Source organism: Mastigoproctus giganteus, chromosome 11 (genome assembly GCF_048544385.1).
Source record: "Mastigoproctus giganteus isolate SK-2022 chromosome 11, ASM4854438v1, whole genome shotgun sequence".
Classification (NCBI taxonomy): domain Eukaryota; kingdom Metazoa; phylum Arthropoda; class Arachnida; order Uropygi; family Thelyphonidae; genus Mastigoproctus; species Mastigoproctus giganteus.
In genome coordinates this window covers 33,307,560-33,334,134 of record NC_143585.1, presented here as the reverse complement: position 1 = coordinate 33,334,134, position 26,575 = coordinate 33,307,560, and the positions used below count along the sequence as shown (strand labels likewise).

Here is a 26,575-nt window from a genome sequence, read left to right as displayed (position 1 = left end):
CGAACTTTTCTTCTAATCTAATATGTCGACGGAAGTTCGATATTCTGCATTTGAAAAAAAAAAAAAAAAAACAAGTTTAGAGGCAATAATTGCAACACTTCCAAGGAATATCATGGAATATAACCCCAGGGGCTCATATCTGGTGAGTATGGGCTTGGCACACCCAGGATCCTGAGCTGGATATCATCATTCTTCTCTTTCTTGGCGATTCCCTTCTATTTCTGACTCTCTCTCTCACAGGGTAACTCGGGAATTTTTTTTTTGGCTAGTGCAGCATAAGCCTCAGGCTTCCTTGCACCATATGGCTAATAATAATAATATTTTATACGCAGTAACATTACTTTATGGCCGCAGATTATGCTAGGCTTAGTTTTTGTAGAAAAACAAATCTTTCCCTTGCTCTTCTGCTTCTAGCGCCTCTGTAAGAATGGTTCCCCGGACGAATGCCCTGTTAGCCTGTGCCTTAATTCGGCACTGAGGAATAATAACTGTAAAGTAGAGAGAAGAAATTTTCTTTTATTCGAAGAGTAGTTATTAACTGTGGATATATATTGCTGTCCAATTTTTTCTTGTGGACAGTGCAGTTTTTCGTCACGCCTGCTGGAAATTCGGATTTGCATACCGTTTAGACCGGTCACTTTTTTTTTGGTCAGTTTAACCTGCCTTGGCTCATTGGTCTTATTCTAGTAGCGTTTAAGGCCACTTTTGTCTATCTTGCTGCGACTGAATTGTTCCCATTTCTTTCTATTTTGGACCCTTTTCAATAGGGATACGGTTGCGTTGGTTAACTCATCCAACGAATACCTGCTGCATGAAAATCGGTCTCACGAAAGAGCTGTATACTTAATAGTAATAATTGCATAATGAATAATATCAAGGAAATTCGACTTTTTCGGCCAGAAAACTGACCGATTTTGTTAGATGCAAAATACAGCCATATTATACTAACATCTGTTGGCTTTATCTGCTTTTCCGCTTCATAAACGCTGAACTAGAAAAAAAAAAAACGTACGTAAATTTATTGACTAGTTGGACAGATTCCTTGATGAAATCAATTGTTTTTATTATTATTATTTTTTTATTTTTAGAAGGATGCTGACTAAGCCTGATTTCTTTGCATCAATTTGTCATTTTTAAATTTAAAAGCATAATATGTAGTGAATCTGGTCACCGTATTACAAATTCTATAGTATTTTGTTGCTATTTGTAAGAATTCACCGATGTACATCGTAGAATTATGAGACTAATTACTGGATTTATATTTCAGTTGCAGTTTATTTATAGTAATACCTCTGGTTCGAGAATTCTGTTTGGTTATTACGTCACTTGTGTTCATTATGGCAGATGATCGGTGAAAAGAGATCTTCATTGAAAAGAGTTTAGCAAAATGGCAGTAACAATAAAATTAAACATTTCATGTAGTATATCAGTTTATTTTTTTAATTGTACCGTTTAAATATAAATCCGCCATGTTAATAAAAAAGCGCATGCATTTAAATATTTGTTGTCGCAACAAGTATGTTTCTATTACTGTCTCTTAGAACTGTACATATTTTTGTACATAGCATTGCAAAATTCAGTCTCCGCTGACCTTCAATGAGAAAAAACGGAAAAAGAAAATACTTCCTTTTCATTCTTTGAAGTCCGTTAAGTTGTTCTTTTTTTTTTTTTTTTTTTTTTCGACTCTTAGTCAGATGATGCCTGCATTTAGCAATTGATTTATTTATTATTTTTTTAATTATCACGTTCTTCGTGTTTACGTTCGTATCTATGTGTGTGTGTTTATATTTAAATGAAGCTTAGGGTGAAGAGTTTTCTTTTAGGTGAATAGTTGTAAAATACATAATTTTTTGTTCACTGCCATTTTGTCACTCATTATTGTTTAATAAGGTCAGCATTTTCAATAAAACAGTCTAAAGTAAGTAGAGCATATTAAATTGAGATTTCTCTAACCAGCTGACAAGTGCCAAACAGATTATAGTTTGGAGAAAAATCATGAAGCTAGTTATAATATGTAATCCAAAGCTGGAAATTAATTAACAAATAAATCATAATAGTTTTAAATGGCAATATTTGAAAACAAATATTGCCATTTAAAACTATTATGAAGTATAATATATACTTTTAATGTCTCTACTTAATAATTACATATTTTTAATGTCTCTACTTAATAATTATATATTTTTAATGTCTCTACGTATAAGTATATACTTTTAATATATTTTGATGTCAAGTTTTTAGATTGCGTGTTGTGATTTTGAACCCCCCCCCCCCAATATGCACCATTTCGGCTCCAAAACTTTGGGACCGAAGCTGTGTTCTGCATGGTTAGTTTCTTTTTCTCCTGTAATAGCCAACTTCTATAGATCAAATGATTTGAGAGATTAGTTTTGGTGCATGGGGATTATTCTTGTCCAATGAGATTTAATTGCATAATAAACAAATCTGAAGTTTGCATTAATCCTCCTCCCCCCTCCATCTCACATGTCGGCCAGGTTTGACAGTGGCTCTGCTCAGACAATAAATAATGATAATTAATTTTAAATTTGGATTAATATAACATTTATGCAGATCTTTAAGGATTCAAATGGGCTATAATAAAATGTTACCCACTTTGAAATATTGGCTACTTTTTTGGGTGTCATTTCTACTTTTTATAGGCTACTTTTCCTATTTCATTTCAGCATCCCATTTTCAGCTCAAAAGAAATAAATAAAAAATGAGACAGGACTATGGAAACTAAATCTATAAAATATATGAAAATGTTTTTGTGTACAATTGAATGTTCAAAATCTGTTATTCAGGAAAATGGGCAAATTGGCAAACTAATTCAGATTGTTATTAGCTTCAAGTGGAGCTGAAATGTAGATTTCATATTAGAGCCTTAAAATTTTTTTTATCACAATTCATCTGCATGGTGAATTTTGTTGGATGATTATGGGATTGACTACTACTATTTGGGAACAAGAAAGCAAGTTACTGATAATTAGCAATGGATTACTCTAAGAGAGTCTGGTTCTTATTCATATACAAAGCATTAGGTTGATATAACTTATTTACTGAAGACTGAACTTTATGTTGGTGTGTTTGTAAACAACATTGATGAAGCAACTTTAAACCATTTGTTTTAATTTTCTTGACCATAGATATTATCTAAGCATGTGACCCAGAGGATTGCAGAGGTTCAAAATAGAAATAGGTCTTCGTTGTGGGAAAGGTTGCATTTTTAAAGAACCTTGAGAGTCAGACTTCAGTGCAGATTAATTGTATGAAGCCTTTAGGATTGGTTCAACAAGTATTCACAGCATATTTTGAAAGGCGAAATGAATTCTTTTTTTTTTTTATAGTATTATACATTACCATATACTTTACATTGCCTTTCTCTTGATAGGGGCATATTTTTAAATGTGAGACAATGAAAACGAGAATATATGAATGCTCGGTTTTAGGGTGTGGTGATGTGTTTGTTTAAATTGATGGAGACTGGAGTCACAGTTGATGTGTTGGAAATATTACAAGGCCCGGTACTGTATGATTGATATAAAAAATGATATAATGGCTGTAGATGTATTGTGCAATGATACAATGCAGTAAATATAATTAATGCAACAGAACCTGGGCTAGGTTCTGAGCAGGACCTAGGGTTGTTTTAGGTCCTGCCATATTATGGGAAGTAGACAGTTGTATGGTTTTTCCAGGCTGTCTGTCTCAATGTAGGGTATACTTGTACATTAACTTAAAGTATAGAAATGCAGTATTCCCCTTTTTATTTTTCTGTTTAATCAATCAACTATAATACAAGGTACTTCATGTGGGTAGCAGTAATCCCAGATTAATGTTCCAACTGTGGTCCTGTACTAAGGGTAGTGGAAAATAAAAAATACTTGGGAGTCAGATATGAAGTTCTCTGAGCAGTGTAGGTAGTCTGTCAGGACAGTTGAGAGGGTTTTGTCAGGAATAAGGAGGTGATTATCCCATTGTATAAAGCAATGGTTAAGCCACATCTTGAGTACTTCATACAGGTCTTGAAGCCTCATTTGCAGGATGTTGTTCTCTTGGAATTGGTGTAGAGAAGGGCGACGAGATTAGCGAGAGGAGCATAAGGGTGATCTTACCAGGAAAGGCTTCAGTTCTACGTTTGGTGACTAAGGGAGGATATCTGATTGAGATGTTTAAGGCTTTGAATGAATTTAATAAGGTAAATGCTGATGGAATCCTTCCTCTTGCTCAAGACTACACACGAGGTGATATAAATTCAAATTGAGAAAGGATGGTTGGTTGCAGAATGCATGTGTGGAAATATGCTTTCAGCCAGTGGGTAATTGAAATTTAGCAAGTACAGGCAACCCCCGTATAACCCGGTACTTCTACAACACAGTTTTGCTCTAACACGGTTGATAAATTGCAGCAATCCTCGCACTACACGGTACTTATATAACACGGTTTCGCTCGGTTAGAGAATTTCTGTAAACCTCTCATAACACGGTATTTTTGAGCTTTTGTGCGGGGAAACCCTGCTATTATTTTCGATGTAATTTTTCAACATTTCCACTCTTTTTGAATCCCCACTGTTGACTCACCAGTCAAAAAAAAAAAAAAAAAAAAAAAAAATTATTGAGAAATCCCTGTATTTTATTTTGTTGGAAAATTCCCTTGTTATGTTCTGTGATAGTGAACTTATAGAAAAATCTAGATTTCAAAGTTTTATTACTATTGGATAGCATACCAGTCCATCCAAAAGATTTAAGTTATCCAAACGTTGAAGTTATGTTCCTACCACCACAGTTGTACCGGGTTAATACAACTTCTTTCATTCAGCTGTTGGATAAAGGTATTATATCTGCGTTTAAAACTCATTACATCAGAAAATCGTTACAATGGATTTTGCAAAAATATTGATTCCGAATCTATTGAAGTAATGGAGGCATGGAAACATTTCTCAATTGTGGACTGTATCAGAATCATAGCTTTATTGCTGAAAGAAGTAAAACTGTCAATGTTAAATGCATGTGGAAAAATGTATGGCCATAGTTAGTTCATTCAGGAAATATGGTTGAACCGGTAGAAAACGGAATTGGTGCGTAGTAGAATTGCTACGTCGGTAGGAGGGGAAGGTTTTTATGATATGACTACTGAAGCCTCCCGGAAAGCACAGTTGATAGAATTGCCCTTCTCCACACACCGGGTGGAAAAGACCTGAGTTCGAATCCCATTGATGAAGGGAGGAATTTTTATAGGTCTTTTTCACGACATGTCTGAATTAGTCGGGCTCGGAGCAGCAATGTTTTTTTTCTCCTGGAAACTCAGGTTTTTCGTCCAGCAAAACAGAAAATCGACCTCAGGACACGCAATTTATAGACAATATACACAGAATAACATGGCCTTATTTGCCGGTGCTCCTAAAAGCATAAAAAAAGATATGATTACTGAAGATGTTCAAGAATTACCGGTAGAAAAGAGGACAGCACGGCGGATTTGGTGCAAATGGTATCGGAGGTAAAATCAAATCAATTCAGACAACGCAGATGAAAATTCTAAACTTTCAAATTTTACACTAAAAAGCATATGGAAAGGCATAAAGTTAGCCAAGCAATTAGCATCTTATTTTTTGAATGCAGATTCTTGAATGAAAGGAGCCCCAAGTTCAAAAGCGAGCTTCAAAAATGCTTAGTTCCATACGATGAAATTCACAAAGATTTATCAAGCAAAAGCAAACAAACCCAGATTACTGATTTTTTAAAGAGAACAGAAGATATACGAAATCTAGAATGGTGTATTTTTGTTAGCTTTTAGAATGTAATCCCCTTTTTGTACTTTTTTTTTTAGTCTCGTATAACACGGTTTCACACAACACGACATTTTATAGGAACATAAGAACCGTGTTATACAAGGGTTACCTGTTATTGAATAATGGAAGTTTGTTTCAACAGCCTGCAAGTGAAACAAATTCCCATCTGGTGTTATTTGAAGGGATGGACAGTTGATAATGAGTTTTTTTTTTTTTTTTACTGATGCTGTATAGGCCTGCTTTCCTGTAACATTTTCTGATACTGTTACTATTACTATCTGAAATTTGGTAAATTGCATAATCCAAGAAAGAACAGGTCCAAATTCGCCGGATTTTGGGAGTTTGCCCGTATTATAAAAAATTTGCTGCATTATTAATAATCAATTAATACTCTTTACTACAGTTGTATGTATTTAACAGTTAAATACATTAAATTTATTAAAATAGTGTTTTCAGCGTTAAATGACTCTCTCTCAGCATTTCTCTCAGCTTTAATCTGAAATATTTTATCTTCTTATATTTTACGAATTTATATTTCCATAAACTTTCCCCCTTTTTTCCTTGTTTTTTTTTTTTTTTTTGGTGTTGTAATAGAATTCTAAAATAAATATAGAAGTGTAAATTTTTAATCATTATTTTATTACATCGATTATACAAGATGTGGGCTCCATAATCTTTCATGTGATACCAGGGAAGATTATGGATTCCTTAGCTTGCCCTAGGAAGAGTGTATATATATATATTTACATTTTTTAGGTGTATGTCTTATGGTTATAATTATAATGTGCTTATTTATATATTAATTTGGCTTGGGAGCTTCCAGTAGGTGCTGTCATTTTTTATCTGTTTCCAAGTAAATGTAGGCAGTGTAAATAGATGGCAGCACAAAAATAGCTGTGAAAATTGGAATAGAAAATCACATCTGCTGTCTGATGTCAGAATTTTGAGCTTACAGTAGCTGAAATTCTGAGGAATTTAGATTCAGATATTGTTTAATTTGAATTGAGTGTTAGATAATGTTTAGAGGATATTATTACATAAGGAAAAGTAACTAGGAGTTTTAAATAAAAATAATGATTTGATTTTTGATTGCAATTTCTTTCTAATATTGTACAGTTAAGTAAAAATAACAAAAAAAAAAAATATATATATATATATTTAAAATCATTTATGTCAAATGTTTTTTGCAAAATTTCAAATTCTTTAAAGGAAGTCACACCACAAAGCTCTTAAAACCCTCTTAACCTCCCTTCCAGCAAGAAAACTCGTCTGCTAAGTTCCCATATTTTTTTTTCTGAGAACTCATTCCTTAATAGATTGAGGATAATTCCTCAATCTATTAAGGAATGAGTTCTCAGAGGTAAAGTTTGGTATAATCCTGAGCTATCTGGTGCCCACATTTTTAGAGGCCCAAAAAAATAAAGCAATAGGAAGGAATTGAGAGGGTTTCATCCCTTCCCCTGAAATTTGGAGTGCTAGTTCAAATTGTGCCACTGCACTTTGGTTTTGATTAAGGGCATCATACAGGATATTCAGGACAGGGATGGAAATAAGTGAAACACAGCATAGCCTTGTGAAAAGAAGAGCAGTGACTAATATGTCATTGAAGAGCCTGACTAATATAACACCTTTAAACAATATATTTAAACAGTAATATATATATATATAAGTTATATTAGATAGTATGAATCAGAGCTGTACTACTCAATATGTTCTACGTTGATAATAATATTAGTAAAATCTTTTTGAATATTTTCGTTAGATTCTTTTAATTGCGTTAATTTTATTTTTAATTGTTTTAAATTGATTTGTATTGTGTTAAATTGATTATTTAATTATTTATATTTTACTCTAATGTACCGGTAAGTTGTCGATTTTTTTCGTTTTTTCCATTTTAATTTCTGGAGGGGTATCATACGGAAGTGTTCTACGCACTATATTGAGGTAACTCCTCTTATTATTTTACTAATAAGTTATATTAATATATTGAATTAAGAATGCATAAATGGATGTGAAAGTTACACAAAGTGCCAGTAACTAGAAGGGTGAGGAAAGTAGAAAAAGAAATGTAGTAGGATTTATGAAAGGGGAAAGAATGTTAATATCCTAGAGGTTATGATGAATTAAGAAAATTATGGGCTGAATTGCCAAGCCAATATAAAATGGGGGAACTGTAAAGTAAAATTAATACATCAAAATACTAATAAAATGCAAAGAAAATTAAAATAAAATGGTGTAGCTGTCATTAGATATGGGAGGAAACATTTTTAGTAAATGATCTAATATAGGTAATGCAAAAATGCTTGATCTGATGTCAGCTGAAATAAATATTGATACATGATCAGGTATTTCATCAGGGGACTACACCTGACCATGTATCAGGAACTGCATTTCTATACTTGTCCATAGTAGAAGAAAAGTGAAAGGCCAAAAAAGCAACGAAAATGAAATTAGCACTTTCTAATACAGTATGGACAAGGTAGTCCCAACGCAGTGTAATTTATGTAGGTAAAAATAGGTATTGAGTTGGAATAAAAATGGTTAATATCAAATATGTTTAATATAAATGTAGTGTAGGATTTAATTTTGTATAGATAGGAAATCAATATATTTTAAAAAATAGATTTGGAACAAGCAAATTGTATAAGGGTGAGGTATTAAATTGAGGATGGGGAAGGGAAAAAGGAGTATTTTAAATAAATAAAGACGAAAAATAGCAATAGTGACACGAACGTTCCTACTTCTATTGCTATTTTTTATCTTTATTTAAAATACTCCTTTTTCCCTTCTCCATCCTCAATTTAATACCTCTCCCTTTTACCATTTGCTTGTTCTGAATCTATTTTTTAAAATGCATTGATTTCCTATCTATACAGAATTAAATCCTACACTACATATTTATATTAAACATATTTGATATTAACCATTTTTATCCCAACTCAGTACTTATTTTTACCTAAATTATTTTTGCCTATATAAATTACAGTGCATTGGGGGGACTACCTTGTCCATACTGTATTAGAAAGTGCTAATTTCATTTTCGTTGCTTTTTTTTGGCTTTTCACCTTTCTTCTACTACTACTGTGGACAAGTATAGAAATGCAGTTCCTGATACATGGTCAGGTGTAGTCCCCTGATGAAATACCTGATCATGTATCAATATTTATTTCAGCTGACATCAGATCAAGCATTTTTGCATTACCTATATTAGATCATTTACTAAAAATGTTTCCTCCCATATCTAATGACAGCTACACCATTTTATTTTAATTTTCTTTGCATTTTATTAGTATTTTGATGTATTAATTTTACTTTACAGTTCCCCCATTTTATATTGGCTTGGCAATTCAGCCCATAATTTTCTTAATTCATCATAACCTCTAGGATATTAACATTCTTTCCCCTTTCATAAATCCTACTACATTTCTTTTTCTACTTTCCTCACCCTTCTAGTTACTGGCACTTTGTGTAACTTTCACATCCATTTATGCATACTTAATTCAATATGTTAATATAACTTTTATATACTCTTGCATCCTTTAATGCTGCTTTGCACTTTTATGTGCATTTGTTATATCTGATTTATTAATCCTGCATTCACTGAAACCATTTCATCAACTGTATACCTCTTTTCATATGTAACTCTTTAAACATTAGCTTTAAGGGGTTACATTGAATACCCATTTATATATATATTTTCCTCTGAGTAAAGTAAGACCTTCTTTTAATCCACTTTTTACCCCAATTCTTATAGATATTTTAAGAAATTTATTATTTTGTATTAAAAGATGGACTGATATGACAGTATGAATCATATAAATTATATTTGTGTTTAAAATTTCATTTTCCTTAAGACTGACAACAGCTATTAGCCTTAAATCATAAAGAGTTGTTAATTACTGTAGGTGGCACTCATTATTGTGTAGTAAATTGCGACATGTTCTGAGCAGTTAGGTTAAATTTAGTATTAGTAGTGGCAAATTATACAAGAAAGCAAGCTTAGAGCATCAGCCAGAAAAAGAAATTACCCACCTCATCCATCCATTCCCTTTGAGAATTTGTTTAGTTCTTTGAATTAATTCAAACTACCACTTCCACAACAATAAATGGAATTTTGTTCCAGCAATCAACCACACATTGACTGAAAGCAAACTTCCACAGATCTATCCTGCAAGCAACTTTCCTCAATTTGAATTTATGCCCCCTTGTGTGTAGTCTTAGTAAGAGGCCATCAAGCTTGATCTTAAATACCCCATCAGATCTCCCCATAAGTGATGGTCTTCAGGTACTTCAGTAGCACACCCTATTCTCATAATAATTACTGGGGGCTTACTTACCTCCTTTCCTGCCTGCCTTAATATAATTGAATAGATTCCATCCACCCCAGATGCCTTTTTTTGTTTAGCTTCAATTTCTCTTCCACCTTCCTTTCAGTTATCACAGAATCTTTAACTCCCTATTAAAGTTTGATAAACTTCTGGCATTGGCTTTCCTAAAGAATTTCTCATGTGTGAATGTAGATACAATATACCTATTCAGTTTTTCAGCAACCTGAACAGGGTCTTCAACAGTTAACCCATTGACTTTAAGTGGCCCAATATGATTCAACCCCTTTCTTCTACTGTTCACATAAGCATGGAAGTCTTTGCTGCTGTTCTTTAAAAGAGACTTCTTGTAATCTGCCCTAGCTTGCCTAACCTCCTTTGTGACTTAATTACAGACTACTTTATATCTACCATAGGCTTTTGTATCACCAGATAATATATATATGTATCCTGTGCATTTTATTCTATGCTAAATGTCTGATGAGTTCATCTGACATCCATTTAGGTCTTCAACAGTATTTCTTAATTGGTATGAAAAGCCTGTATGCTTGTATGATTATTTCATTGAATGCTTCCCATTTGGAATTTGTTGTTGGTAACATCATCAGTTGCTCCAACTGCATAGAATTTTAAACTTTCCAAGTCCACTGTAGTCACCATTATGACAGCAAAAGCTTTGCCTTTGCACCCAGTTGGTCTTTTATGTGCATATTTTTAATGCATGAAGAATCGCTGATAACCAAATAAAAATTACTGCTTTCTTGTTGATGCCTCTCTAACATGCTGCAATGGAAAACAGTCATCCAGTAAATCCACAAAAGTCTTGCAAATTTGTGAGTGACAAAGCCATAAATTCTAGTCAATATCTGTAAAGAAAATCCCCCCCCCCCCATTAAAAGACATTCTAATTTACTGGCACACTCTGTTTCTTTGTATATCTATTTGATATATTCATTGCTGTCATTAGGCTTGTAGCACACCCTATTCTGATTTTTGTTTTTCCAATGCTAATGTCACACTAAACTGACAAAACATTACACTGGTCACCCATGTTGACTAGAGCCACTGCCTTTGATTTAATATGATTCTTAACTAAGAGTATAACCCCTCCTGTACTTCTTGTATACATTGTATTCCCCAAATTCAAATTCAGCATCGCTTAACTCTGAGTGACACTATGTTTCCACTATCCGAACAATATCTACCTGTGATGTCTTTACGGGCACTTCAGATTCATCAAATTTATTTACAATTTTCCTAGCATTAATGTATATCCTAGTATTAATGAATATATTATTGTAGATCCTTAATGTATTTCTTAACATTAATGTTAATAGTAATAGAAGCATGTGATGCAAGAAAGCAAGCGTATGAGCTTATGTAGCATCATCCAAAAAAATAAATAAATAAAAAAAATCACAACCATTCCCTCTAAAAGTATGTAGACATACTTTTAGAGGGAATGGTTGTGATTTTTTTTAAATTCAAGGAGGAACTAGAGTTCCTCCTTGAATTTATTTAAGCTATCAACTTTCACGACGACAGATGGAAGTTTGTTCCAGCAATTAACCACTCGCTGGCTAAAGGCAAATTTCTGCACATCTATTTTACAACTGTCATTCCTCAATTTGAATTTATGCCTCCTTAGGTTCGTAATCTGAGCAAGTGGAAGAATCCCATTAGAATTCAGCATGCTCAACCCATTCAAGGCCTTATACACTTAAATCAGATCACCTTGCATGTGCTAGTCTCCAGTTGCTACAATTTGTAGAACTTAAGCCTCTCTTGGTAAGATGATACCTTCATTCCCCTCACCAATTTTGTTGCCCTTCTCTGTACATGCTCAAGAAAATTTACATCCTAAATTGCGGCCTCCAGACCTGTATGCAGTACTCAAAGCGTGGCCTTACCATTGCTTTATACAAAGGGATAATGACTTCCTTTTTCCCTGATAGCAAAATTCCTGTATATCATTGACAAAACCCCATGACTTGCTCTTGTAGCCTGTTTGCATTGCTCAGAAAACTTCATAACTGCACAATTACTCCCAGGTCTTTTTCATTTTCTACTACCCTAAGATATTGTTGCACATGGAAGACTACTGCACAAATTGCTGCTATGGATAAAGGGATGGTTGAGGGGGAGAAGACAGAGTGGTAATCAATGGACACTGCTCTTTGTAGACTAATGTTATTAGTGGAGTTCCCCAGGGTTCGGTGTTGGGTCCATTGTTGTTTTCTGCATTTATTAATGATATTGATGATGGTGTATTAGGCTTAATGTCCAACTTTGCAGATGATATGAAGTTGTTAATGACAGTACGCTGCTGCAACAGGATCTAGAAAAGTTGAGCAGGTGGGCTGAGGTGGCAACTGATGTTTAACATTGACAAATGTAAAGTACTGCATATGAGAAGCAGTAACCCCAGAGTAATGTATCAACTGTGTTGTACTACACTGACAGTGGTAGAAAATGAAAAGGACCTGGGGGTAATTGTGCAGGCAGATATGAAGTTTTCTGAGCAGTGCAGACGGTCTGCAAGAGTAGCTCATGGATTTTGTCAGTGATATACAGGAATTTTTCTAGCAGGGATAAGGAGGTGATTATCCCCTTGTATAAGGCAATGGTCAGGCCACACCTTGAGTACTGTATACAGGTCTGGAGGCCTCATTTTAAGAAGGATGTAGAGTTGTTCGAACGAGTACAGAGAAGGGCAACAAGATTAGTGAATGGAACAAAGGGTTGCTCTTATGAAGAGAGGCTTAAGTGTCTGGAGACTAGGTACCTGCGAGGTGATCTGATTGAGGCGTATAAAGCCTTGAATGGTTTCAGCATGCTCAGTTCTGACTGGATTCTTCCTCTTGCTCAGAATAATCGCCTGAGAAGGCATAAATTCAAATTGAGGAAAGACAGTTGTAGGATTGATGTGCGGAAGTTTCCTTTAGCCAGTGGGTGGTTGATTGCTGGAATAAACTTCCATCTGTCGTTGTAGAAGTTGATAGCTTAAATAGATTCAAAGCAGAACTAGACAAACATTTGGAGCAAGTGGATGGGAGAAACGAGAAGGGTGTGTGTGTGTGTGTTTTTCTTTGGCTGATGCTATATAAGCTTGCTTTCTTGCATCATGTGCCTTTGTTAATGCTAAATAAGTGTATTATGTCACAGTTGGTACGTTCATCTGGCGTTATTTCTACCCATATGCAGTACTTTGCATTTGTCAATGTTAAACTTCAGTTGCCACTTCTCAACCCATCTGCCCAAATTTTCTAGATCCTGTTGCAGTAGCACACTGCCAAACCTTTGCAGTAGCACACAAACAAACCTTTGTATCATCTGCAAACTTCGACACTAAGCCTGATATACCTTCATCAATATCGTTGATAAATAAACTAAACAACAGTGAGCCCAACACCAAACCCTGTGGGACTCCACTAATAACATTAGTCTACAAAAAAGCAGCATCCATTGATTACCACCCTCTGTCTTCTTCCACTCAACCACCCTTTTATCTATTGTAGCAACTCACCCTTAATACCATTCTGCTCCAATTTGTATAGTAGTCTTCCATGCACAACAGTGTCAGAAGCTTTCCTAAAATCCAAGTATATAATATCAAAATTATTTTTTGCATCCAGTTCCTCTGTAACTACTTCATAGTATCCAATCAAATTTGTCAGATAAGACTTTCCCTTAACAAACCCATGCTGTGTCTGAATTATTTCTGCAGTCTTGTCTAGATGATCGTGCAATGCAGTGACTCCATTATTGGTGAAAGATGCATTACACATGTTCTTACTCTTAGTTCCCCTTACACAGCCCATGTTTTCACTGGATCCCTGATGCCTTGCTTTCCAGGCTGCTGCATTTTCCAATAGAATCAGTGCAAGGATCATTTTTGTCTCTGTTTGTGGCTTTAGTTAATCTATTAGTCTGTGTTTCCTCCCAGCTAATAGCTTTCCAAACCATCTATCACTGCCCCAATAGCATCAGGAAATATTTTTGCACCCCCTTCTGTTTAAGTGTATCCCATCCCTGTAAAAACAGCCTCTGCTGTTAACAAGCAGTCCATTGTGAGAAAAAATCTATCCCATGAGTCTTACACATTCTCTCTGAATTGATTGACAATGCTCTCAACGTGTACCTCCTTCTATCGTGTCTTGGCTGAATGAGAGACACTTTCAAATTGAATCCTAACTCTTGATTTAGTGTACGAGATTTCTATTCTTTTTCTTGGTTGGATTATTGTTTTAAATCTTCTGATCTCAATGGTTGCTCAGATTGTGTCGTGAAATTATTCTTGTTGGAATGAAATCTTGTATTCCACACGCCATTTTAAAATTTTGTTCTTTATCTAAAGCTTCGTTTTCCAATGAATGTGCTAAGGTTATTCAAGATAAGAATTTTGTATATCATTCACATACCAGAATAAGTGAAAATTCTGAACATACCCAGCGCTCTTGATCTTTCTATCATGAACAGCCTTTCAAAATACGCAATTAACGTGAGTAGTTTAAGCAGCTCAGATTAACATATAGATTAGTGCAAAAGCATCATTTTAATGTAGCCATCTACCAAAGCAGTTAAATTAATTAATTAAATTGACATCGTTTTGGTTATATCTCATTGTGAATGCCTTCACAATGATACCACAGCAAGTACAATACCACGACAACTCGTTGTGAAGGCATTCACAAGATGAGATATAATCAAAACGATGCCAATTTAATTAATTAACTACTTTAGTATCTCTCATTACACTTCATAACTGGGTTGTCACTATTGCAACATGTGGGTAACTGTCCACCCACTGAGGAGAAGCCAACAAGCTTTGAAACAGTGCCGTCTGGGTGGTGGTATCTGATGAGAATAAGTAACAGTAGTCTTCTCCGCTGGTGAAGTAACACTTCACCAGCGGAGAAGCTTTATTATTCGAGGTAGTACAATACCACGGCAACTTGTTGTGAAGGCATTCACAATATGAGATATAACCAAAACGCTGCCAATTTAATTAATTAATTTAACTACTTTGGTAGATGGCTCTGTTAAAACGAGGCTTTTGCACTAACCTATATGTGTTAGTCATTCTACCTCGTAGCATGAAGCCTTTGCTCTTAAATATTTTATAGGCATCTCAGATTGCAACTTGGTTGATAGTCTGTTCGTTCTGCATTTGGCCTTTCTCTTGTGGGCATCCTCTCCCTGTGTTGTTTGGTATTACAAGAATGTGAAATGGATGATCTGTGAGATTACTATTCTTTTTCTTGGTTGGATTGCTGTTTTAAATCTTCTGATCAATGGATGCTCAGATCGTGTGAGTGAAATTATTCTTGTAGGGATGATATTCTTTATTCCACACTCCATTTTAAAATTTTGTCCTTTATCTAAACTTTGGTTTTCCAACGAATTTGCTAAGGCTATTTAAGATAAGAATTCTGCATATTGCAATTGGCTTGCATCAATATCTCCAGGTTTATTTTCTGCCTACACTAAGGCTCGCAGCAATTGTAAAGCAATTATTAATTAGTCCATGCTAGATTTTGGACAGGCTGTGAGTACAAAACTTCCTTCTTGTCCAAATGATAGTCAAGCATTCTGGTCTCTTTCCAAAGTTATTGGCCACAACTTTTGCCCATCTGTAACCGCACCTGTATTAAAATATAATGGTTCTGTCTCCTGAGCTAAAGATAAAGCAAACTTACTACTATCCTACATTTCTTCTATTTCTTCTTTTCGCTTGCCTAATTTCCTTTGTGACTTGATTAAGGACTAGCGTATATCTGTCATAGGCCTCTGTGTCGCCTGATAATTTATATGCATCCCATGCATTTTTCTTCTCTGCCATGAGTCTGATTAGTTCATCTGATATCCATTTAGGACTAAACATTGAACAGTGCTTCTTAATCTGAAAAGCAGAGTGGCTTCCATGATTAATTCCTTGAATGCTTCCCATTTAGAATTTGCTGTTGGTAACATCATCAGTTGGTCCCACTGTACAGAATTTAAAAACTGTCTGAGGCCACTGTAGGCACCTTTACGAAAGTAAAAACAATTCCCCTTACCCTTGATGGTAATTATATCTTTAAGTAAATTCCACATCAATACACTGTGATCACTGCCACCTAGTGGTTTCTTTATCTGCAGATTCATAATGCATGAATAATCACTGCTGATAACCAGATCAAGGGTATTACCCTCTCTGGTTGCCTCTTGAATATGCAGCTGCAGAAAACAGTCATTCAATAAATCCACAAAAGTTTTGCTAGTGTGTGAGTGACCAACCCACAAGTTCCAGACAGATATTGGGAAGTTAAAATCATCCATTATAATACAATCTGATTTACTGGCGCATTCTATTTCTCTGTACAATTGTTTGTTGTACTCATTAGAGGCATTAAGCCTATAACCCTTCCTACTTTCATTTTTGCTTTCCCACTGCTTATGTCACACCAAACTGACTCAACATTGCACTGCCCATCTATATCAACTGGATGCACTTCCTTAGATTTTTTTTTGTAATTAGCAGCATAACCCCTCCTCCCTTCCTATCCTGTCAATCCTTTCTGTACACATTTTACTCTCCAATTCCAGTAAGATCTCAAATATCGTACTTGTAATACCATTACTGCCAACATGTAAACAATATCGCCTTTTGTGCCCTTAAAAGATGATATCTGCTGTTCAATGTCATCTGCTTTTGCCCCTGGCAGACATATCCTGGTCCTGTTCCACCTATCCTTGCACAACATATTTCCCGTTTCCCTGAGTCAACAACAATAACTAGCTACTGTGGGATCATCGAATTCTGCCTTGAAGATTGCTGCTGTGTTGTGTGATGCACATGAGTGAACTCTCTCATTGAGTTGGGCAGCTGAGAGTTTAATTGTCCCCCATTTAATTCCTTGGAGGGCATCTACCTGTGTGTGTACACACACACACACACACACACACACACACACACAGCTGTGATGCATTGATGTATCACCCTTAGGTTCTCCCCTGAGCCATAGCACTCCCGCTATTTTATGCCTGCTGCTCCAGTCTGGGCCATGATATCCATTGAAATATGATTCTAGCATTGATGATGGAGTTCCTCAATGTTCAGTGCTGAGTCTATTTTTGTTTTTAGTATTTATCAATGATATTGATAAAGTTATATCAGGCTTAAGGTCTAACTTTGCAAGTGATACAAAGGTTGGCAGGGTGGCTAATGACAATCATTAGGATGAGCTACTTCAACAAGATCTAAGAATATTGAGTTGATGGGCTGAGAAATGCAACTGAAGTTTAACATTGACAAATGCAGGGTATTGCACATGAGTAGCAGTGACCCCAGATTAACTTATCAACTGGTGGTACTACACTCAGGGTAGTGGAGAAGGAAAAAAACCTTTGGGTAATTGTGCAGTCAGAAACTTTGACTGCAGGAATAAGGAGCAAAGTTTCTTATACAGAAATTTTGCTAGCAGGAATAAGGAGGTGATTATCTGTTTGTAAGGATACGGTTAGGCTGCAACTTGAGTCCTAGTATACAAGTTAGGAGAATTCACTTTAAAAGGATGTAGATTTGTTGGAACGGTTGCAGAGATAGGCAATCCGATTGGTGAAGGGAACAAAAGGGTGCTTTTACCTAGAAAGGCTTCAGTTCTGTAACTTGCAATGTCTCTTGGGAGTAGGCACCTTTGGAAAGTTCTGATCGAGCTGTATAAAACACCAAATGGTGTTTTATACAGCTTGAATTGAGTAAGCTGAAATTAATGGTATTCTTCCACTTGCTTGAAACTACACACGTGAGGGGGCATAAATTCAAGTTGAGGAAGAATGGTTGCAGGATAGATATGCGAAAAATTGCCTTCAGCTGGTGGGTGATTGTTGGAACAGGCTTCCATCTGTTATTGTGGAAATGAATGGGTTGAATAAATGCAAGGGAGAACTAGATAAATTCTTGGAGGCCACAGGTGGGTGAATTCTTGTTTTTTTTTTTTTTGGTCGATGCTATATGAGCTTGCTTTCTTGCATCATAGACAGGCTGCTATCTTAGCAGCCTGTCTATGCTGCTCAGAGAACTTCATGTCAGACTTTATAATTACTCCCAAATCTCTTTCATTCTACCACCTCATTGGTATGTTATTATGCTAGCCATATGTTAAACCTTAGTTACTGCATCAGTCCATCTGCCTAATTTGTCTATGTTTTTTTTTTTTAAAGTAACACCGATAATAACTTGAACACTCACAAACATTGATTACTGTCTTTAAATACAAAGTTAATCTTTGTATCATCAGCAGTCTCAGACATTAAGCTATGTTTTCATCAATACAGTTAATAAATATTGTAAAGAATAACGGGTGCAGAATAAGGAATAGGATTTGAACCTAGACCTTTTCCACACACTTTAGGGAGGACAGTGTGTGGGAATGGTCTGTGTTAAAAACCATATTGCTATTCATTAAGGCATGACTGTAGTACAAAAATTAATCTTGTTATTATTATTATTATTAGCCATATGGTGCAGGGAAGCCTGAGACCAAAAAACATTTTTTAGCCAGTTCTCAGACTTTGCTGGCCGAAAAATGTGGAAGAATTCATGGAGAAAACCCTGTTCTATCCACCTGAGTATGACGAACTGTACCCTTTAATGAAGGGAACTCTAGAATTTCCTCCAGTTATTGATGGAAATCAAACCTAGACATTTCAAAATGAGTGGCAGCCTGCAATGTATCATGCAAACCGAACTGCCAGGAAGCAGGCAGTTATGATTAGTGCTTGCTGTTCAGATTGGGGCTGGTGCTAGAAGAGGGGTCCTTCAGGAAATCACTGCTGGGAATTCATTGTTTCTTATTTTCTTAAGTGACAAGTAAGAAAGGATGCAGAGTATGATATTCAGTTTGTATATGATATCAAAATTGGGAGAGTGGCCAGTGCCAAGCAACACCCCTTCAGGACAATTTCAGTAGGTTTCAAAGATAGTCAGAAAAGCGGAAATTATGTTTTAATGATGCAAAATGCAAGGTTTTACATATGGGTCGTAACCTCACATAGACTTGTACAGCAGGAGAAATTGATTTATACAAGAGGCGAGAGATAATAGCATTAGCAGTGGCAAATGATGTAAGAAAGCAAGCTTATATCTGTCATAGGCTTATATCAGTCAGAAAGAAAAAAAAAAAGATACACCTCCCATTTCGCCTATTCATTCACTCCAATAGTTTGTCTAGTTCTTCCTTGAATTTATTCAAGCTATCAACTCCACAACAGATGGAAGGTTGTTCCAGCAATCAACCACCCACTGGCTAAAGGCAAACTTCTGTGCAACTCTTATGCAACGGTCCTCCTTCAGTTTGAATTTGTACCATTGATGTGTGTCGTCTGAGCAAGAGAAAGAATCCCATCAGCATTCAGCTTGCTCAATCCATTCAAAGCCGTCAATCAGATCACCTTGCAGGTGATCTGATTGAGGTGTTCAAGTCTCCAGTTCAAGTCTATACTACCCTGAGTGTAGTACCACACAGTTGGTATGTTATTCTGGGGTTATTGCTACCCATATGCAGTACTTTGCATTTATCAATGTTATACTTCAATTGCCATTTCTCAGTCCATTTGCCTAGCTTTTCTAGATCTTGTTGCAGTAGCATACTGTCATTAACCACCCTGACAACCTTTGTATCATCTGCAAACTTGGACATTAAGCCTAATATGTCTTCATGAATATAATTGATAAATATGGAAAACAACCATGGGCCCAATGCCAAACCATAGGGGACTCTACTAATAACATTAGTCCACAAAGAGCAATGTCCATTGATTATCACTCTCTGCCTTCTCCCACTCAACCATCCCTTTAATCCATAGCAGCTACTCACCGTAGTTAGGTGCATTATGGCTTTGCTACCCTTGTGCCGTAAAGCCTACAAACAAGCAAACAGCAGCTATTTGCCCTTAATGCCACACTCCTCCAATTTGTGGAGGAGTCTTTTATGTGCAATATCATCAAAAGCTTTCCTGAAATTCAAGTATATGATATCAAAATTATTTTTTACATCCAGTTCCTTTGTGACCACATTGAAGTATCCAATCAAATTGACCAGACAAGGTTTCATCTTAACAAACTCATGTTGTGTAGAAAATATACCTGGAGTCTTCTCTAGATAATCCTGTATTACCTCTTTAACCAGTGGCTCCATTATTTTCCCTGGAACAGAAGTTAAACTAACAAGTTTGTAATTACTTATGTCATCCTCTGATCTCCCTAGTGACTTCAGGATACATTTGCACATTTCCAGTCCACAGAGACCTTGAATCCGGGGATGCTCTCATAAGTATGGCCAAGGGTTTGCATACTTCCCATCCACCCCAGATGCCATCCTTATTTTTAATTTCACAATTTCTCTTCCACTTTTCTCTCCGTTATTACAAAATCATTTAGCTTCCTGTTAGAGTTTGATAAACTTCTGGTATACCTGCTCTAAAGAAATTTCTCATGTGTGAACATAAATGCAAAATGCCCATTCAGTTTGTCAGCAACCTGAGGAGAATCATCAACGATCAAACCATCGATGTTGAGTGGACCAATTTGATTCATCTCATTCTTTCTAGTGTTTACATAAGTAAAGAAAACTTTGCTGTTTTTCTTTGCATTCTTTGCCAAAGATTTCTAGTAATTTGACTTTGCTTGCATGACCGCCTTTGTGACGATTACATACTAGTTTATATATATACTACAGGCTTCTGTGTTGCCTGATAATTTATATGCATCCTATGCATTTTCTTCTCTGCAACGAGTTTCATCAGTTCATCTGACATCCATTTAGGCCTATACTTTGAAGAGTATTTCCTAGTGGGTATGAAAAGCTTAGTACTTTCTATGAGTAATTTTTTCAATGCTTCCAATTTAGAATTTGCTAATGGTAACATCAGTTGGTCCCACTGTACAGAATTTGTAAACTGTGTGAAACCACTGTAGTCACTTTTATAAAAGCAAAAACTCCTCTCTTCACCCTTTATAGTAGTTACATCTTTATGTAAATTCCGCATTAGCATTAGTAGAGGCATATGATGCAAGAAAGCAAGCTTATTAAGCATCAGCCAAAAAAAAAAAAACACAACCACTACTCCCATTTCACCACTCCGTTTGTTCAAAATACCTGTCCAGCTGAGCCTTAAACTTATTTAGGCTATCAACCTCCACGACAAGGGATGGAAGTCTATTCCACAAACCAACTGCCCGCTGGCTAAAGGCAAATTTCCGCACATCTGTCCGACATCCATCCTTCCTCAATTTGAATTTATGCCCTCTCAGGTGATTATTCTGAGCAAGAGGAAGAATCCCATCGGCATTGAGCATGCTCAAGCCATTCAAAGCCTTATACACCTCTCATCAGATCACCTCGCCGATGCCTAGTCTCCAGACTGCAATTTACAAAACTTAAGCCTTTCTTCGTAAGAGCAACCCTTTGTTCCATTCACTAATCTTGTTGCCCTTCTCTGTATTCGTTCCAGCAGCTCTACATCCTTCTTGAAATGGGGCCTCCAGACCTGTATACAGTACTCAAGGTGTGGCCTGACCAATGCCTTATACAAGGGAATAATCACATCCCTATCCCTGCTAGAAAAATTCCTGTATATCATTGACAAGACACCATGAGCTACTCTTGCAGCTTGTCTGCACTGCTCAGAGAACTTCATATCTGCCTGCACAATTACCCCCAGGTCCTTTTCATTCTCTACCACTGTCAGCGTAGTACCACAGAGTTGATACGTTGATCTGGGGTTACTGTTTCCCATATGCAGTACTTTACATTTGTCAATGTTAAACTTCATTTGCCACCTCTCAGCCCATCTGCTCAACCTTTCCAGATCCTGTTGCAGCAGCATAGCATCAGTAGTGTCCTTAACAACCCTGCCAACCTTTGTATCGTCTGCAAACTTGGACATTAAGCTTGATGCATAATCAGTGCACTCTCACTACCCCCTAGTGGTTCTTTTATTTGCAGTTTCTTAATGCACGAATAATCACTTTTGATAATCAGATCAGGAATATTGCTCCCCCTTGTTCCCTCTTTAGCTTGCTGCTGTAGAAAAGCTATACAGTAAATCTACAAGTGTTGCTCCTTTGTGAGTGACCAACTTGCAATTTCCAGTCAATATCTGTTAAGTAAAAATCCCCCTTTCTAAGACATTCTGATTTTCTGGCTGTACAGTTGTTCATTGTACTCATCAGAGTCATTAGGCCTATAACAGTGTTCTGCAACCGGTGTGTTGCCACAAGGTGACAGTGGTGCTGCAAACTTTGCTGAAGCTGTAATAACTTTGCTGGTACCTATAAATAATACTATATGTATTATGATTATAAATTGACAACTGAGAACTTTTACCTATTGTAAGAAATTAACTGTACATTATTTACTCCCAATTATAGTATTTATATGTTTGTAATTCTATTCGTTGTTATTTTTCACAATACCATTTTTACTGAAACACAGTGTTGTACGCGTGGGACAGTAAATTATTTTTCGCGTGGGTATTCAACACTCACTTTCTAAAGTTATTTGTGTGTTTACCCATCGAATATTTCTTGTTTTGTCACTGAACTGACTGAAAAAAGATGCCGCTTGTTAAAGTTAGATACTTACATGTTGTTCTTTAAAAGTGTAAGGATTAGCAAAATATCCCCTGTCTTTTTTTTATTTTATTGGCTTGTTTTGATATTTGTCTCTGTTTGTCCGTACTTCAACTCTATTACTTTGTTCCTGTGCCGATGCACCCATCCTTTGTTATAAGACTATATTTTAAAGCAATAGATGTACCCCCCCCTCTGTTCGAAGAGTATTAGTCCCGTGTCTATTACTTTCAGTTTCCTCACAGCTGTGCTCTGAAATAGTCAGAAAACTGTGATTGTGAGCCACAACATTGTTGATTTTCTTTTTTTAACAATGGACAAGTTCCTCGTAAAGAGTATTCCATCCAAGAGTGCAAGTACTGAAAGTGCTAGCCCGAAAAAAAGAAACAAATAGTATGCAGGCAGTATAGGACAGGATTCTCAACTATGGATCACCTTCACGTAATATCACAGCTAATGGAGAAAGCAAATGAATATAAAACACCATTATGCGTGGCATTTGTGTATTATGAAAAGGCATTTGACTCCATACAGCATAAGGCAATGTTTGGGGCACTGGAAAGACAAGGCATAGATACTCCATATATTATGATTTTGAAGAAAATATATGAGAGTACTACATCCTTTATTAGACTAGACAAAGACAGTAGGAAATTTAAAATCGAGAAAGGAGTTCGACAAGGAGACACAATATCTCCGAAGCTGTTTACTGCTGCCCTTGAGGAAGCTTTCAGAAGATTAGACTGGTCGCAGAAAGGAGTCAATGTGAACGGAGAGTACCTAAACTGTTTACGATTTGCAGATGACATTGTGGTCATAAGCCACGATCCCAAAGAATTAGAGGAAAATCTTAATCAGTTATGCACAGTTAGTACGGATTTTGGACTAAAGATGAATATGGCTAAAACAAAAGTAATGATGAACAAGTATGCCACGGAAAGGGAAATAATGATTGAAGGAGCAGTAATTGAAAAGGTGGAGTCATATACTTATCTGGGACAAGTTATTAGCTGTAATAATGATAAATGGCTGGAAGTCAAGAGAAGAATAAATTTTGGATGGATAGCATTCAGGAAATATAGTCACATACTGAAGAGCAATATCCCAGTTTGTCTGAAACGTAAAATAATGAATCAATGTATACTCCCCACCATGACTTATGGAAGTGAAACTTGGGCACTCACCAAAAGAATGGAAGAGAAGCTAAGAACTACACAGCGAAGAATGGAACGAATTATATTGGGAATCAGACTGTTAGATAAGAAGAGAAACACATGGATTAGGCAGCAAACTCAAGTAAAGGACATTCTTATCAAAACTAAAGAACTAAAATGGTCTTGGGCAGGACACATAGCTAGAAGACATGATGACAGATGGACTAAGAAAATAACAGATTGGTACCCAAGAGGAGCTAGAAGAAAACCTGGAAGACAAAGGCGGAGATGGATAGATGAAAGGCATGAGTTTTTGAGTAGTAAATGAATGGCCAGTGCTCAAAACAGAAGGAACAGGAAAGTTGCTGGAGAGGCCTTCATCCTGCAGTGGATTGAAAATGGCTGATGATGATGATAGTGATAATTATGTCTTTTGGATTTTTCTGGTGTGGTGATAAAACATGCCCAACCGCCAATTGTCTCGTGCTCGGAAAAAAACTGAGAAATGTTGCTATGGTTCCCAGTAAACTGAAATCGCATTTCTCAAAAAAACATTCTTCTCTGGCGTGCAAAGATATTAGTTTTTTTCAACGGTTGTTGCAAAAAAAAAAACGGCCAACATTCATGACTTCATCAGTATGTATTTCAGAAAAAGTACAGGAAGCTAGCTACAAAGTAACCAAACTTTTAGCATTAGTAGAGGCATATGATGCAAGAAAGCAAGCTTATGCAGCATCAGCCAAAAAAAAAAAAAAAAAAAAACCACCTTCCACTTCACCCCTCCGTTCGTTCAAAATACCTGTCCAGCTGAGCTTTAAATTAGGCTATCAACTTCCACAACAAGGGATGGAAGTCTGTTCCACCATCCAACTACCTGCTGGCTAAAGGCAAATTTCTGCACATCTATCCTACATCTGTCTTTCTTCAATTTGAATTTATGCCCTCTCAGGTTATTATTCTGAGCAAGAGGCAATATCCTATCAGCATTGAGCATGCTCAACCCATTCAAGGCTTTGTACACCTCTATCAGATCACCTCGCCAGTGCCTAGTCTCCAGACACTGTAATTTGCAAAACTTAAGCCTTTCTTTGTAAGACCAACCCTTCATTCCGTTCACTAGCCTTGTTGCCCTTCTCTGTACTCGTTCCAGCAGCTCTACATCCTTCTTGAAATGAGGCCTCCAGACCTGTATACAGTACTCAAGGTGCGGCCTGACCATTGCCTTATACAAGGGAATAATCACCTCCCTATCCCTACTAGAAAAATTCCTGTATATCATTGATAAGACACCATGAGCTACTCTTGCAGCCCGTCTGCACTGCTCAGAGAACTTCATATCTGCCTGCACAATTACCCCCAGGTCCTTTTCATTTTCTACGACTGTCAGTGTAGTACCACAGAGGTGATACGTTGCTCTGGGGTTGCTGTTTCCCATATGTAGTACTTTACGTTTGCCAATGTTAAACTTCATTTGCCACCTCTCAGCCCATCTGCTCAACCTTTCCAGATCCTGTTGCAGCAGCATAGCGTCAGTAGCGTCCTTAACAACCCTGCCAACCTTTGTATTGTCTGCAAACTTGGACATTAAGCTTGATATACCATCATCGATATCATTTATAAATACAGAAAACAACAATGGACCCAATACTGAACCCTGAAGGACTCCACTAATAACATTAGTCCACAATGAGCAGTGTCCATTAATTACCACTCTGTCTTCTGCCACTCAACCATCCCTTTATCCATAGCAACAATTTGCCACCAATGCCACACTGCTCCAATTTGTGCAGCAGTCTTCCGTGTGCAACAGTATCAAAAGCCTTTCTAAGATCCAAGTATATAATATCAAAGTTATTCCCTGCATCCAATTCTTTTGTGGCTACATCATAGTATCCAATCAAATTGGTCAGGCAAGACCTTCCCTTAACAGAACCATGCTGTGTCTGAGCTATAACTGAATTCTTGTCAAGATGATCCTGCAATGCTTTTTTAACAAGTGCTTCCATTAATTTACCTGGAACAGAAGTTAAACTCACATGTTTATAATTACTTGTGTCAGCCTTTAATCCTCCTTGTAAATTGGGGTTATATTTGTACATCTCCAGTCTGTGGGTACCTCCCCTGAGTCCAAGGAAGCTCCCATAATTCTGGCTAACGGATTGCTTTATTTCCTTTGCTGCCTCCATTAATATAACTGGATAGATCCCATCCACCCCAGGTGCCTTTCTTGTATTTATCTTCAACAATTTCTCCTCCACTTTACTCTCAATTATTACAATATCATCTAGCTCACTGCCAGTGTTTACTTCATCTATGGCATTCCCCTTCCTGAATAACTCCTCATGTGTGAATGTAGATGCAAAATATTGATTTAGTTTGTTAGCTACCTGAGCAGGATCATGAACAGTTGACCCATCGATATCAAGTGGACCAATCTGATTCATCCCGTTCCTTCTAGAGTTTACATAAGTAAAGAACTCCTTGCTGTTTTTCTTTGCATCCCTTGCCAAAGATTTCTCGTAATCTGCCTTCGCCTGCCTAACCTCCTTTGTAACTTGGTTACAGATAAACTTATATCTATCATAGGCTTCTGTGTCACATGTAAATTTATAGGTATCCCTAATGAGACATATCTGCCAGCCGACCGGGCTAGCCGAGTGGGTAAAGTACCTGCCCGGCAACCCAAAGGTCG

General features: G+C 36.5%; 1 protein-coding gene across 1 annotated transcript in view; it reads left to right on the top strand.

Moving 5' to 3' along the window:
* The first annotated feature begins 1,749 nt into the window (after nucleotides 1–1,749).
* trbd (ubiquitin thioesterase trabid) overlaps nucleotides 1,750–26,575 on the top strand; it is a 203,313-nt gene continuing 178,487 nt past the window's right edge. The window contains exon 1 of the mRNA XM_090385535.1: nucleotides 1,750–1,918. The gene's annotated coding sequence lies outside the window, so the exon portion shown is untranslated. The remainder of the gene's footprint in view (nucleotides 1,919–26,575) is intronic.